We start from the raw sequence: 8195 nt of genomic DNA, 5'->3' as shown, positions 1-8195 counted from the left end.
TATGCACAATATGGAGGCAACATAAGATCATGTAAGGAGATTTGGGTGAAGTTATCATACCATAGCCTTGAGAATACCCAAACTCACCGTAAGATGCCTCCATAGAGTTGTTGATGTAGCCACAAGACAAGATAAGCAACTAGGACCACAAGGCTACAAACAACAAAAGTCCCCATCCACATAGGAACTTCTCCCCCTTTGGCATCGGAACACCAAAAAGGAGGGTAAAGAAACTAGAAGGATGGAGAAAAAGAACATACAACCAAGCTTGCAAAAACCAAAAGGGAAAACAAGCTTGAATGAGGTTCTCCAAAAACATGAAGAAAAAGATAGAAAAGAAGAAGGACAAAAAGAACGTCACAAAGAAACACAAGGAACCGAAAAACTCCTCAAAGAGGAGGTTGTTGGCCGAAGCCACCGTGTAAGAGTGTAGTAGTGTGAGGTCGCATAGATGTATCTAGGACTCATGGACTACAACTCAACATGAAGCTCATAAGTCACTCAATTGACGAATAGCATATGTTTTGGATTTCTTTATGCATTATGGGGGAGGGATAGCTCAATAGATTTAAACTGCACCCCCCTATGTTCATGCGTGCCTTTCATCTAGATATAAAGGTTAGGAGTGGTATGTGCGCACGCCGGTCAAGCAAAGTTCGATGGATCAATGATATTTAGCTCATGCCTCAACTCAATGAAACGCTTCTCATCCAAGGGCTTCGTGAAGATGTCCGCCAATTGCTCCTTGGTACCAATGTAGGATAGTACAATATCTCCGCGAGAAATGTGATCATGGATAGTACAAGATTTGAGCACAACTACTTGCCGCGGGAATATACTCGGCTTCCGTGGTGGAGACGGAGACAGGATTTTGCTTCTTCGAGGACCAACACACCAAAGATCTTCCAAGAAAGTGACAAGCTCCGGATGTAGACTTCTTATCAACCTTGTCGCCCGCCCAATCGGAGTCGGTGAAACCAACCAAAGCAAAGTCCGTGTCCCTTGGGTACCATAGTCCGAAGTGTGGGGTATCAACTAAATATCGAAAGATCCTTTTGACCGCCACAATGTGGCTTTCCTTCGGGCTCGCTTGAAACCGTGCACACATACCAACGGTTAACATTATATCCGGGCGAGAGGCGCAAAGGTAAAGAAGCGAACCTATCATCGAACGGTAGAGCTTGGGATCCACGGCCTTGCCGATCTCGTCAAGAGAGAGTTGACACTTGAGATGCATCGGAGTTCCAATGCCTTTGGCGTCCTTCATATCAAAGCGCTTAAGCACGTCTTGGAGGTACTTTTCTTGATTGATGAAGGTGCCTTGTCGCATTTGCTTGATCTCGAACCCAATAAAGTACTTGAGTTCACCCATCATTGACATCTCAAACCTATTTTTCATCAACATAGCAAACTCATCATTGAATTTTGTGTTAGTCGAGCCAAATATGATGTCATCTACATAGAGTTGGCATACGAAAAGCTCCCCATTGACTTTCTTAGTAAAAAGAGTGGGATCAATTTTCCCCACTTCGAAACCACGGTCTTCAAGCAACTCCTTTAGATGCTCATACCAAGCTCTAGGAGCTTGTTTGAGTCCATATAGGGCCTTTTTGAGCTTGAAGACATGGTCCGGGAAATGGGGGTCCTCGAACCCCGGGGGTTGCTTCACATATACCTCCTCATGTAAAGGACCATTAAGAAAAGAACTCTTAACATCCATTTGTTGCAACTTGAAGCCATGATGAGAGGCAAAGGCCAAAAGGATACGAATGGACTCAAGCCTTGCAACGGGTGCAAAGGTTTCACCAAAGTCCACGGCTTCGACTTGAGAATAGCCTCGTGCCACCAATCTTGCTTTGTTGCAGATGACCATGCCAGGTTCATCTTGCTTGTTCTTGAAAACCCATTTGGTGCCGATAACATTGCGGCAATGATCGGGTCGCTTCATGAGAGTCCACACATCATTCCTCTTGAAGTTGTTGAGCTCCTCTTGCATTGCATTCAACTAATCGGGATCTTCAAGAGCTTCATTAACTTTGAGTGGTTCCGCCATAGAGACAAAGGCGTGGTGCTCACAAAAGTTTGCTAGTTGCCTCCGGGTGGTTACTTTGCTCTTTAGATCACCAATGATATTACGCAAGGAATGAGACTTGAGACGCAAGTGTCTTGTAGTAGGATCTTCACGGCGAGTGTCGGCCAAAGGAGAAGGTTCTTGTGAGTCCTCTTGGCCTTCATCGCGGTTTAGGTCCTCGCCTTGACCTCCATTGTTGTTGAAAGAGGCATCATCATCATGAGAGCCGGATGGCTCGGGGGTACTAGGAATAGTGTTGTCCATAAAGATTATCCCCGAACCACTCGGAGAAGAACTTGAAGCTTGGCCTTGGTCACTTGATGTTGGTTGTTGTGGTAGATGAGCTTGCGGTGAATGTTGTTCTTGAGCTTGTTGAGGTGAACTTGGACTTGATTGTTGTTGTAGTTGTTGAGGTTGAACTTGAGGTTGTTGTAGAGGTTGACTTGCATTTGTAAGATCAACGGAAGAAGCTTGGCCTTGTGGTGTAGATGGCTCCACTTGGGTGGAACTTGGTCCTTCCCCGGTACTCATAGAAGGTAGCTCTTGAGGTCGGCAAATGCTGATACGTCTGATACGCGTACAGCACGCGTCCGTTGGGAACCCCAAGTGGAAGGTGTGATGCGTACAGCAGCAAGTTTCCCTCAGTAAGAAACCAAGGTTTATCGAACCAGTAGGAGCCAAGAAGCACGTTGAAGGTTGATGGCGGCGGGATGTAGTGCGGCGCAACACCAGGGATTCCGGCGCCAACGTGGAACCTGCACAACACAACCAAAGTACTTTGCCCCAACGTAACAGTGAGGTTGTCAATCTCACCGGCTTGTCTGTAACAAAGGATTAGATGTATAGTGTGGATGATGATGTTTGCGTAAAACGAGTAGAACAAGTATTGCGATAGATTGTATTCGATGTAAAAGAATGGACCGGGGTCCACAGCTCACTAGAGGTGTCTCTCCCATAAGATAAATAGCATGTTGGGTGAACAAATTACGGTTGGGCAATTGACAAATAGAGAGGGCATGACAATGCACATACATGATATGATGAGTATAGTGAGATTTAATTGGGCATTACGACAAAGTACATAGACCGCTATCCAGACATGCATCTATGCCTAAAAAGTCCACCTTCAGGGTTATCATCCGAACCCCTTCCAAGTATTAAGTTGAAAACAACAGACAATTGCATTAAGTATGGTGCGTAATGTAATCAATAACTACATCCTCGGACATAGCATCAATGTTTTATCCCTAGTGGCAACAGCACATCCACAACCTTAGGGGTTGCTGTCACTCCCCCAGATTTAATGGAGACATGAACCCACTATCGAGCATAAATACTCCCTCTTGGAGTTACAAGTATCAACTTGGCCAGAACCTCTACTAGCAACGGAGAGCATGCAAGATCATAAACAACACATAGATAATAGATTGATAATCAACATAACATAGTATTCTCTATCCATCGGATCCCAACAAACACAACATATAGCATTACAGATAGATGATCTTGATCATGTTAGGCAGCTCACAAGACCCCACAATGAAGCACAATTAGGAGAAGACAACCATCTAGCTACTGCTATGGACCCATAGCCCAGGGGTGAACTACTCACTCATCACTCCGGAGGCGACCATGGCGGTGAAGAGTCCTCCGGGAGATGATTCCCCTCTCCGGGAGGGTGCCGGAGGCGATCTGCTGAATCCCTCGAGATGGGATTGGCGGCGGCGTCTCTGGAAGGTTTTCCGTATCGTGGCTCTCTGTACTGGGGGTTTCGCGACGAAGGCTTTAAGTAGGCGGATGAGATAGGTCAGGATGAGTCACGGGGGGCCCACACACTAGGCCGGCGCGGCCAGGGCTTGGGCCGCGCCGCCCTAGTGTCTGGCCACCTCGTGGCCCCACTTCGTATCATCTTCAGTCTTCTGGAAGCTTCGTGTGAAAATAGGTGATGGCGTGTATTTCACACGTTCGTTGGGCAACCCCAAGAGGAAGGTATGATGAGCACAGCAGCAAGTTTTCCCTCGTAAAAGAAACCAAGGTTTATCGAACCAGGAGGAGCCAAGAAGCACGTTGAAGGTTGATGGCGGCGAGATGTAGTGCGGCGCAACACCGCAGATTCCGGCGCCAACGTGGAACCTGCACAACACAACCAAGCTACTTTGCCCCAACGAAACAAGTGAGGTTGTCAATCTCACCGGCTTGCCGTAACAAAGGATTAACCGTATTGTGTGGAATATGATTGTTTGCAGAGAAAACAAGTAGAAACAAGTATTGCAGATGAGATTGTATTTCAAGTAAAGAGAATTGGACCGGGGTCCACAGCTCACTAGAGGTGTCTCTCCCATAAGACGAACAGCATGTTGGGTGAACAAATTACGATTGGGCAATTGACAAATAAAGAGAGCATGACCATGCACATACATATCATGATGAGTATAGTGAGATTTAATTGGGCATTACGACAAAGTACATAGACCGCCATCCAACCGCATCTATGCCTAAAAAGTCCACCTTCAGGTTATCATCCGAACCCCTCCAAGTATTAAGTTGCAAAGCAACGTGACAATTGCATTAAGTATGGTGCGTAATGTAATCAACAACTACATCCTTAGACATAGCATCAATGTTTTATCCCTAGTGGCAACAAAGACAACACAACCTTAGAACTTTCTCGTCACTCGTCCCAGGTGTCAATGCGGGCATGAACCCACTATCGAGCATAAGTACTCCCTCTTGGAGTTAAAAGCATCTACTTGGCCGTAGCATCTACTAATAACGGAGAGCATGCAAGATCATAAACAACACATAAGCATAACTTTGATAATCAACATAACAAGTATTCTCTATTCATCGGATCCCAACAAACGCAACATATAGAATTACATATAGATGATCTTGATCATGATAGGCAGCTCACAAGATCCGACAATGATAGCACAATGGGGAGAAGACAACCATCTAGCTACCGCTATGGACCCATAGTCCGGGGGTAGACTACTCACTCATCACTCCGGAGGCGACCATGGCGGTGTAGAGTCCTCCGGGAGATGATTCCCCTCTCCGGCAGGTGCCGGAGGCGATCTCCGTGGATCCCCCGAGATGGGATCGGCGGCGACGGCGTCTCGCAATGTTTTCCGTATCGTGGCTCTCGTGCATCGGGGGTTTCGTCACGGAGGCTATTTGTAGGCGGAAGGGCAGGTCAAGAGGCGGCACAGGGGGCCCACACCACAGGCCGGCGCGGCCAAGGGGGGGCCGCGCCGCCCTAGGGTTTGGCGCCCCCGTGGCCCCTCTTCGTCTCTCCTTCGGACTTCTGGAAGCTTCGTGAGAAAATAGGCCTCCCGGGCTTTTATTTCGTCCAATTCCGAGAATATTTCTTTACTAGGATTTCCGAAACCAAAAACAGCGATAAAACGAAGAATCGGCACTTCGGCATCTTGTTAATAGGTTAGTTCCGTAAAATGCACGAATATGACATAAAGTGTGCATAAAACATGTAGATAACATCAATAATGTGGCATGGAACACAAGAAATTATCGATACGTTGGAGACGTATCAGCATCCCTAAGCTTAGTTCTCCGCTCGTCCCGAGCGAGGTAAAACGATAACAAAGATAATTTCTGGAGTGACATGCCATCATAAACTTGATCATACTATTTGTAAAGCATATGTAGTGAATGCAGCGATCAAAACAATGTGTATGACATGAGTAAACAAGTGAATCATAAAGCAAAGACTTTTCATGAATAGCACTTCAAGACAAGCATCAATAAGTCTTGCATAAGAGTTAACTCATAAAGCAATAATTCAAAGTAAAGGTATTGAAGCAACACAAAAGAAGATTAAGTTTCAGCGGTTGCTTTCAACTTGTAACATGTATATCTCATGGATATTGTCAACATAGAGTAATATAATAAGTGCAATAAGCAAGTATGTAAGAATCAATGCACAGTTCACACAAGTGTTTGCTTCTTGAGGTGGAGAGAAATAGGTGAACCGACTCAACATAAAAGTAAAAGAATGGTCCTCATAGAGGAAAAGCATCGATTGCTATATTTGTGCTAGAGCTTTGATTTTGAAAACATGAAACAATTTTGTCAACGGTAGTAATAAAGCATATGCATCATGTAAATTATATCTTATAAGTTGCAAGCCTCATGCATAGTGTACTAATAGTGCTCGCACCTTGTCCTAATTAGCTTGGACTACCCGGATTATCACCGCAATACATATGCTTTAACCAAGTATCACAAAGGGGTACCTCTATGCCACCCGTACAAAGGTCTAAGGAGAAAGCTCGCATTTGGATTTCTCGCTTTTGATTATTCTCAACTTAGACATCCATACCGGGACAACATAGACAACGGATAATGGACTCCTCTTTTAATGCTTTAAGCATTCAACAACAATTAATTCTTTTCTCATTAGAGATTTGAGGATGTTTGTCCAAAATCGAAACTTCCACCATGGAACATGGCTTTAGTTAGCGGCCCAATGTTCTTCTCTCACAATATGCATGCTCAAACCATTCAACTCAGTGTAGATCTCCCTTATCATCGAACATGCATAGCAACTCACATGATATTCAACAACGAGTTGATGGCGTTCCCCAGTAAACATGGTTATCGCACAACAAGCAACTTAATAAGAGATAAAGTGCATAATTACATATTCAATACCACAATAGTTTTTAAGCTATTTGTCCCATGAGCTATATATTGCAAAGGTGAATGATGGAATTTTAAAGGTAGCACTCAAGCAATTTACTTTGGAATGGCTGGAAAATACCATGTAGTAGGTAGGTATGGTGGACACAAATGGCATAGTGGTTGGCTCAAGTATTTTGGATGCATGAGAAGTATTCCCTCTCGATACAAGGTTTAGGCTAGCAAGGTTATTTGAGGCAAACACAAGGATGAACTAGTACAGCAAAACTCACATAAAAGACATATTGAAAGCATTATAATACTCTATACCGTCTTCCTTGTTGTTCAAACTCAAAACTAGAAATTATCTAGACCTTAGAGAAACCAAATATGCAAACCAAATTTTAGCATGCTCTATGTATTTCTTCATTAATGGGTGCAAAGCATATGATGCAAGAGCTTAAACATGAGCACAACAATTGCCAAGTATCACATTACCCAAAACATTTATAGCAATTACTACATGTATCATTTTCCAATTCCAACCATATAACAATTTAACGAAGGAGAAACTTCGCCATGAATACTATGAGTAGAAACCAAGGACATATTTGTCCATATGCTACAGCGGAGTGTGTATCTCTCCCATAAAGTGAATGCTAGGATCCATTTTATTCAAACAAAACAAAAACTAAAACAAAACGACGCTCCAAGAAAAAGCACATAAGATGTGGCCGAATAAAAATGTAGTTTCAGGGAGGAACCCGATAATTTGTTGATGAAGAAGGGGATGCCTTGGGCATCCCCAAGCTTAGACGCTTGAGTCTTCTTGATATATGCAGGGGTGAACCACCGGGTGCATCCCCAAGCTTAGAGCTTTTCACTCTCCTTGATCATGTTGCATCATACTCCTCTCTTGATCCTTGAAAACTTCCTCCACACCAAACTCGAAACAACTCATTAGAGGGTTAGTGCACAATATAAATTGACATATTCAGAGGTGACACAATCATTCTTAACACTTCTGGACATTGCATAATGCTACTGGACATTAGTGGATCAAAGAAATTCATCCAACATAGCGAAAGAGGCAATGCGAAATAAAAGGCAGAATCTGTCAAAACAGAACAGTTCGTATTGACGAATTTTAAAATGGCACCAGACTTGCTCAAATGAAAATGCTCAAATTGAATGAAAGTTGCGTACATATCTGAGGATCATGCACGTAAATTGGCATAATTTTCTGAGCTTCCTGCAGGGCAGTGGGCTCAGATTCGTGACAGCAAAGAAATCTGGAACTGCGCAGTAATCCAAATCTAGTACTTACTTTTCTATCAACGGCTTAACTTGGCACAACAAAACTCAAAACTAAGATAAGGAGAGGTTGCTACAGTAGTAAACAACTTCCAAGACACAAAATAAAAACAAAGTACTGTAGGTAAAAACATGGGTTGTCTCCCATAAGCGCTTTTCTTTAACGCCT

The sequence above is a fragment of the Lolium rigidum genome, chromosome 6 (assembly GCF_022539505.1).
Source record: "Lolium rigidum isolate FL_2022 chromosome 6, APGP_CSIRO_Lrig_0.1, whole genome shotgun sequence".
Classification (NCBI taxonomy): domain Eukaryota; kingdom Viridiplantae; phylum Streptophyta; class Magnoliopsida; order Poales; family Poaceae; genus Lolium; species Lolium rigidum.
This window is presented reverse-complemented; position numbering follows the sequence as displayed.